The sequence below is a fragment of the Marmota flaviventris genome, chromosome 1, assembly GCF_047511675.1.
Source record: "Marmota flaviventris isolate mMarFla1 chromosome 1, mMarFla1.hap1, whole genome shotgun sequence".
NCBI lineage: Eukaryota > Metazoa > Chordata > Mammalia > Rodentia > Sciuridae > Marmota > Marmota flaviventris.
In genome coordinates, this window is record NC_092498.1 from 153,592,391 (window position 1) to 153,600,422 (window position 8,032).

At 42.4% G+C, this 8,032-nt stretch overlaps 1 non-coding gene across 1 annotated transcript; it reads left to right on the forward strand.

The window, feature by feature from the left end:
• The first annotated feature begins 3,026 nt into the window (after positions 1-3,026).
• Positions 3,027-3,168, forward strand: LOC114082999 (U4 spliceosomal RNA). The gene has a single exon (XR_003581082.1). It is a non-coding gene; the product is annotated as a U4 spliceosomal RNA (small nuclear RNA).
• The last annotated feature ends 4,864 nt before the right edge of the window (positions 3,169-8,032 follow it).

Below are 8,032 nucleotides of genomic sequence, written 5' to 3' on the forward strand. Positions count from 1 at the left end.
TTCAGCTTTTGTCTGGAGAATCTGTCCAATGGAGAGCGCGGTGTGTTGAAGTCACCCATAATTATTGTGTTGTGGTCTATTTGACTCTTGAACTTGAGGAGAGATTTTTTTATGAACGTTGCAGCACCATTATTTGGTGCATACATATTGATAATTGTTATGTCTTTTTGATGAATGGTTCCTTTTAACAGTATATAGTGTCCTTCTTTATCCTTTTTGATTAACTTAGTCTTGAAGTCGATTTTATTCGATATGAGGATGGCCACCCCTGCTTGCTTACGAGGACCATGTGTGTGGTATATTTTTTTGCAACCTTTCACCTTCAGCCTTTGTATGTCTTTTCCAATCGGATGTGTCTCCTGGAGGCAGCATGTATCTCCGGTCGCACAGTTCGCCCGCGTTTGAGACCAAGTAACCGGTCCTCGTTGATGGAAATCCTTCCTCTAGGTTTTGGTGCACCCCAATTTTGCTGGAAATTCCTAACAAGATAGCATTTGGTCGTTCTAACCCGTTATTCACCTGCGCAGTGACGCGGTACATGGGGGTGACACACTCTATTCACGGACATATTCCTTCCCTCTCAAGACATGACAGATTTGAAAAAGAACAAAATAGGACTTTTAGAAAAAAAATGATACCCCAAATAGTAAACACAATCATCGCCCTTTGACAGAAAAATGGACATGCCGCAGAATTAGTGAGATATCAAGATAAATCATCCAGAATGCAACATGCAGAGCAAAAGATGCAAAATACAAAAGAGAGAAAATGAGTTTGAAGATTCTATGAGAAAATTCTGACCTACATTGCTTGGGGGTTTCATACAGAGAGGCAAAGGAGAAGGGTTTTCAGAACTAGTGGCTGAGCATCATCTGGACCTGCTGAAGATGGCCCACTAATCTGAAGAGCCAAATGTGCTGAAATGATCAAGGAGTGAGCCGTGGATCTGTACCCTCCCTCTCGACTCTGGGCATCCATGTGCACAAAGCCCCTTCTCCCCCCAGGCTCTGTACAGAGTGGGAGCCAGTTCTTGTCACTGGGAGCCATCAGCCTGCTGCCAGTTCTCCTGCCAGATGTCCTCGCCCACTGCTCAGGCTTTGTTGTCCTGCCCTGCCTTCCTGGTGATCTCTGGTTTAAATTAGACAGGCGAGGGGCAGAGTGCTGCCAGGCTCCTCTGTTTTGACGAGCCTAGCTTCAGATCTTCCAAAACTTCACCCTGGAGAGGAGGAGCAGTTCCACTGGTTAGCAGTCTTCTTTCCTGGATCAGAAGGAAACATTTCAAATTCAGAAAAGCAACCCAAACACTATTGCTGCTGTGAGGGCAGGAGAGAAGAGGGTTAGAAAGGGTTCTGGCTGCAAGGAGCCACTCATCACAGCAGCACCAGCTGCCACATGCACACTGTGCTGTAAACACAATCCTTTATATTTGCAGTGAAACAGCTAAGAGCGCATCAGTCTCATTTTCCAGACGGGAATACTGAGGCCCAAGAAGCAAAGTCATTTGTTTCTGCTCTCAATTACCAGAACCAGGTTACCCACACTAGGCCACCTCTTCTCATAGAAAGGCAAAACAGCACCTCCTACCATGAATCCAATTCCTTTTGCATACAGGGTGCAATGCCAGAATCAGTGGAGAAGTGTGTTTGGTTTTTCTGACTCCAGAGTTTATAGCTAATTGGCAGGAACAGGTCAAATACAGGTGGAAAAGGGTTTATATAGCTTGCAGAAAGGAATTCCAAAGAGGACAGACCAAAAAAGAGCAAATGGAAGATGTGACTTGCCAAGCAGAAGAGGGGTAAAAATGCACTTATAAGCAAACCCAGACTGGCCTTCCATGGTCCATTCTCCATGAGAGCCAAAGGGACCATTTTCTTTAAATTATATTACCTCATTTTTGTGGTACTGGAGAGTGAACCCAGGAGTTCTGTATCACTGAGCTATATCCCCGGCGCTTTTTTGTTTTTTTACTTTGAGACAGAGTATCACTAAGTTTCCCAGGCTGGCCTCAAATTTGTAATCCTTATACCAAAATTGAATCTGCTGGAAAGAATTTGGGAAAACAATTCCATTCACAATAACCTCAAAAAATAAAATACTTAAGAATAAATCTAACCAAGGAGGTGAAAGACCTTTACCATGAAAACTATATAACATTGAAAAAGGTATTGAATAAACTTAGAAGATGAGAAGACCTCCCATGTTCATGGATAGGCAGAATTAATGTTATTTAAATGACCACATTACCAAAAACAGTGTACAGAAATGCAATCTCCATCAAAATACCAATGGCATTCTTCATAGAACTAGAAGAAACAGTTGTAAAACTCATTTGTCTTCTCTCATAATGTGGAGACTGGAGAGGCATTATTCCTTGAGCTTTAGGGTCCTATGGAGTAAATCATTGCCTGGGCCTATATCCTGGAGTGTTGACCCTTGTTTTCTCCGAGGAGTTGCATCGGTTCTGGTCTAATTCCTAGGATTTTTATCTATTTTGAGTTGATTTTTGTGCAGGGGGAGAGAGAAGGGTCCACTTTCACTCTCCCACACGTGGATAACCCAGGAAAATGGGGATAAGTTCTCATGAAAATAATATATATATATATATATATATATATATATATATATATATATATATATATATATATATATATATTGTCCACCCCACACATGTTTTTCTCTTGCTGGTTATGTCACAATCCTGGGGTTGCTTTGATACTTTAATACCTGTCTTCTGATTAAAGCTATTAAAATATTTATATAAAAATAAAAACAACAACAACAAAAACACTTGTGATCCTCCTGCCTCAGACTTCCAAGTTGCTGGGATGATGGGGGTGCACCCCACATGGGCTCCAGAGGGGCCTTTCTATATGTGTGGGTGTGTGTATGTCTGTATTTACACATGTCCTTATAGAGATATAGACAGGTCTTCGTAAAATGTGAATTATGTCATTTTCCTGCTCAAAGCTCACCTTTGCTTTCTACTTTCTCATAATGAATTCCAGTTTTGCAGCTATAATTTAAAAAGCTTTGTGCAGTGGCAGTGTTGTAGCTGATGAGGTTTATCTGAGGTATGATCATTGATAATTGAAAACCTTTCTCAATGACCTGCCATGATGTCTTGAAATAAAGTCAGCATCAGCAAATTTTTGACAGTCTCTATGGAGACTGGATTTTTCAAAAATGGTCTTCCATGCTGGGTGCAGTGCACACCTATAATTCCAGTAACTCAGGAGGATAAGGAAGGAGGATTGCAAATTCAAGGTTAGCCTCAGCAATTTAGGAAGGCCGTAAGCAACTTAGTGAAACCTTGTCTCAAAATAAAAAATAGAAAGGACTAGGAATGTGGCTCAGTGGTAAAGCACCTCTGGGTACAATACCCTGAACAAAAACCCTACATGGGGGCTGTGGTTGAGGCTTAGTGGCAGTGCACCTGCTTCGCATATGTGAGGCACTGGTTCAATCCTCAGCACACATAAAAATTAATAAACAAAATAAGGATATTAAAAAAAAACCTACATGATCTAGGTTTCTTATTACCTGAAATCCTCTTGTTATTCAATTTATTTCCTTGGTTATCATATACATCTCCTCAGCAGAATGTAAAATTCACGGGGACAAAGGTCTCACCTGCTCTGTTTACTGTTCTATTTTTGGTATGTGGAACTGGGCCGAATTCACCATAGCTGCTCAATGAAAAGTTATGAAAAGATGGTAAAATGAGAAGAGGCAGGTGGGATTTTGTTTTGAAGAGGGAAACTTAAAGGAACACATAGAGCTGGTGCTGCCATATTTCTTAGCTGTGGATGTCCCTGAAGAGCAAAAGACACTGTCCCACTTTGTGTGGTCCTTGAAACATTATATATGTATTTTAATCCCATTTTTTCCCTCTCTTCTTTCGAGAGGGGGTGCCTTCTCTGATCCACACCAAATTGGCACTCTCTCCCAAGCCTCTAGTTTTCTGTGTGTATATAATTCCATCCTGTTGAATTGCACAGGAGGCACGTTGCAGATTAGGATGACATTTTTGAGGGGGGAGGTGGGGCTGACTTGGGTAGATCAGATGAGGCAACTCCTCTTGAAAGAAGAGAGGAAAGGAAGCAGGAACAGGAGGCAGGAAAAGGAGGTGGAGCAGGTGAGGGCAGGTGGTGTGAGATGATGTAAGATGATTAGCACCCAGAGCCGCCTCAAGGTGTCCCAGAAACACTCTCTCTTCCCACATTTGCTGCCTGAGATGAGGTATGGAAAGTTCACGGCGATTAGTTGTTTCCAGATTTAGTGCCTGAATTAACACTCTCTGTTGAGAAGAATCTTGAAAGAAAGAAAAGAAGGAAGGAGCATGGAGTGAAAAGAAGAGTAAAAACCCACCCAACTATTTTCAGTACTGAGAGAGCAAATGTGAACTTGGGCAACATGTTGCCTAAGCGGAATGAATGTCAAGTGCTTCTGGGACTATTGCAGGATCAGATAATGTTATGAAGGTGACACCTTGATTTGTTTTCTCCAGCTATGTGATTTAAAAATGATGTGGTCCACATAAGTAGGACATGATCTATCCTGCTTTAAAATCAGGAGTAGTGGGAAAGTGGATGGGAATATAGTAGCTTGAGAACACGTTCAGAAGTCCCCAAAGGAAACAACAAAAAAAGCTGGAAATGATGTGGGGATTGAACCCAGGTGCATTTGAACACTGAGCTACATCCCCAGCCCTTTTTTCATTTTTTGAGACACGGTTTTGCTAAATTGTCCAGATTGTGCTTAAACTTTAGATCTTCCTGTCTTGCTGTCTTGGCATCCTAAGTCTCTGGGGTTACAGGAATGTGCCACTGCACCCAATCTGAGTAAGTGTGTGTGTGTGTGTGTGTGTGTGTGTGTGTTGTGGGAGGGGTACATGAGGGATTGAACTCAGGGGCACTCAACCACTGAGCCACATCCCCAGCCCTATTTTGTATTTTATTTAGAGACAGGGTCTCACTGAATTGCTTACCGCCTTCCTTTTGGCTGAGGCTGGCTTTGAACTTATGATCCTCCTTCCTCAGCTTCCTGAGCCACTGGGATTACAGGCATGTGCCCCATGCCCGACTTTACTTTTTAATTTTTAAAAGTTATAAAATGGAGCTAGGGTAGGACATGGTAGTGCATACCTATCATCCCAGCAGTTTGGGAGGGTGAGGCAAAAAGATCACAAGTTCAAGGCCAACATTGACAATTTAGCAAGACTCTGTCAAATAAAAAGGGTGGAGGCCAGGCGCAATGGCACATGCCTTTAATCTCAGTGGCTCAGGAGGCTGAGGCTGGAGGATTATGAGTTCAAAGCCAGCCTCAGCAAAAAGCAAGTTGCTAAGCAACTCAGTGAGACTCTGTTTCTAAATAAAATACAAAAAAAGGGCTGGGGATGTGGCTCAGTGGTCGCGTACCACTGAGTTCAATCCCCAGTGCCAATAAATAAATAAATAAAAAGGGCTGGGGATGTGGCTCAGTGATATAGTGCTCCACGTTCCCTCCCCAGTACCCCAAATGAAGGGGTACACAAAGCCCTGCTCCTTAAGTGTGGGCTGCACCCAGCACCTTCGTTCTGAAGATCACAATATAAAAAGGGTAAGAAAGAGTAACTTGACAGTTGAGGGTCCGACAGCCACAGCATACTTATAACTATGTCATCACTGTGCTCAGCTATATATTTCTTTACTGTTTACACAGGTTTTTTGTTTTTGTGGTGCTGTGGATCAAAACCAGGGCCCTGTGCATGCCAGACTGTCACTGAGCTATATCTCCATTTGTAGTTTTCATAGTAAGTAAATATTTTAAGTATTTGAACATTAATTTGTATATTTTATTATAAAATATTTAAAATTTGCCAAAGGGATAGAAAACAATATAATAAACCCATCACCCAGTTGAGAAATTAAAGATGCAAATTACTTTTATGGCTAAAAAAAATCTGTAAAGTTTCTTTTTAAAAAGTATCACCTTGAGAGTTTCAGTTTCTGGTTTCAACCTAGAGAGTTTGAAAGCCCAAGGCCCAGAAATCGTGTCTCTCTAGTTCCACCCACGTGCAAACCCACTCAGGTTTTATAACCATGCCCCTGTGGTTCTCGGAGTTGGAAGGGATTTCTAGAGCTGAATTAATTTCCTGATGCAGGAACCTAACATTCTTGAAATTGTCTGGCTTGTTATAATGTATTGATGCACAGAACAGAGAGATCACTGCCTCTCTGTTTTAGCTGCATTATCCAGACAAGGAATATTGTAAAGCCACTCTCTAACGGCCATTTTTGGTGAGGAAAACAAGGTTCTGGGATTTGAAAACTGGTGAGGTCTTTCCTAGGGATGACCACGGAAATCTCTGGAAGGGCAGCAAACATTAAGTCACTGTGCAGAGATGCCCCGCCTCCTGCAAAATGGGATTGGCTGATCCACAGAACGGGTAAAAATAGCTCCCCTATTTTCCTTTTTCCTTGTTTGCCTGAAATAATGGTATAAGGAATGTTATTGGTGAGAGATACAAAAAACAAGATCAAGACCCCCTTCTTCCTTTAATATGTCAGAACAGTAACAAAATAATTTTACGATTTTTAGAAGATTCAACAATTTTAGAGCAGTTTTATTTTCCCAGCACAATGCTAAGGAAAAGGCAGAGATTCCACATGAACCCCCTGCCCCCGCACACGTGTTCCCTCCCTCACCAACACCCCCAAGTGCAATTCTCACACATTGACAAACATTGTCACCCAGTGTACTTTAGAGTCCCAGTGTACTTTAGAGTCACCTCCTGGCATCCTACATCCTACAGATTTGTACGAATGTATACTGACGTGCATCGACCATTATAGCTTCTGGTAGCAGATACTCTGTGCTCCCCCTCTTCCTCTCTCCCCCTCTCCCTCAAACCCCTGGCCACTGTGGATCTTTTTACTGTCTCCATAGCTTTGCCTTTGCCAGGATGTCATATGGCGGGAGTCACAGGGCCTCGTTTTCAGATTGCCTCTTCAGATGGGCTTCTCTGACTCAGTCATGTGCACCTTCATGTCCTTTTATGATCTCAGTTGCTTTTATGGCTCTCTCCCTCCCTCTTTTTCTCTCTCACTACTAATGAGGCAGGAGGAAGTGTTCAAATAGGCACAAAGGAAACTTGACCCTCCAAGGGTCCAAACTTGGACCCTCTGTGAAGTGGGGCAGAGAAACTACAGACACAAGCCATGCTTCATTAAGGTCAGGCTGGTTCCTGGGGAACGACAGACACCTGTTGCTTGTACACAGACCCCTTCCAAAAAAATAGGTACAGTAATCTGATTGGACCGAAGGGCATTTGAAGAGCCAGTGGACACCCAGTGTCTTCCCAGAGTTGGGCCAGAGGCTAGCTCCTGAACCCTTAGGGTCATATAAACCCCTAGACAACAGACTCCCCTTGGCACCTTCTCTTGAGTCCCCTCATGTTTGGGAACTCCCCTTTTTTTCTCTATTACTCTAATAAATTTTGTTACTTTGTGTTCACCCCTAAGTCAGGATTTCATTTTTTGAATTCAGAAGACAAAGAACCCTCCCACCCCCATTCCATGTTACATGGGGAATTGAACCCAGGGGTGCGTAACCACTGAGCTACAGCTCCAGTTTGATGTTGTTGTTCTTGTTGTTGTTGTTTTCGTTGTTTGTTAATTTTTGAAACAGGGTCTCACTAAGTTACTTAGGGCCTTGTTGAGGTTTTGAGATAAGCTTTGGATTTGTGATTCTCCTGCCTCAGCCTCCCAAGTGGCTGGAATTACAGGCTGTGCCACTGCACCAAATGCAAGACTTACTTCTTTTTAGAGCTAAATGATATTCCATTATGTGGATGTGCCACCATTTTTAATCCATTCATCTACTAAAGGACATCTTGATTACTTCCAAGTTTCAACAGTTATGAATAAGCCTGTTGCAAGCATCTATATGTGGATTTTTGTGTGGACTTAAGTTTTCAGCTCCTTTGGGTAAATACCAAGGAGCACAACTGCTGGATTGTATGGTAAGAGTATGTTTAGTTTTGTAAGAAATA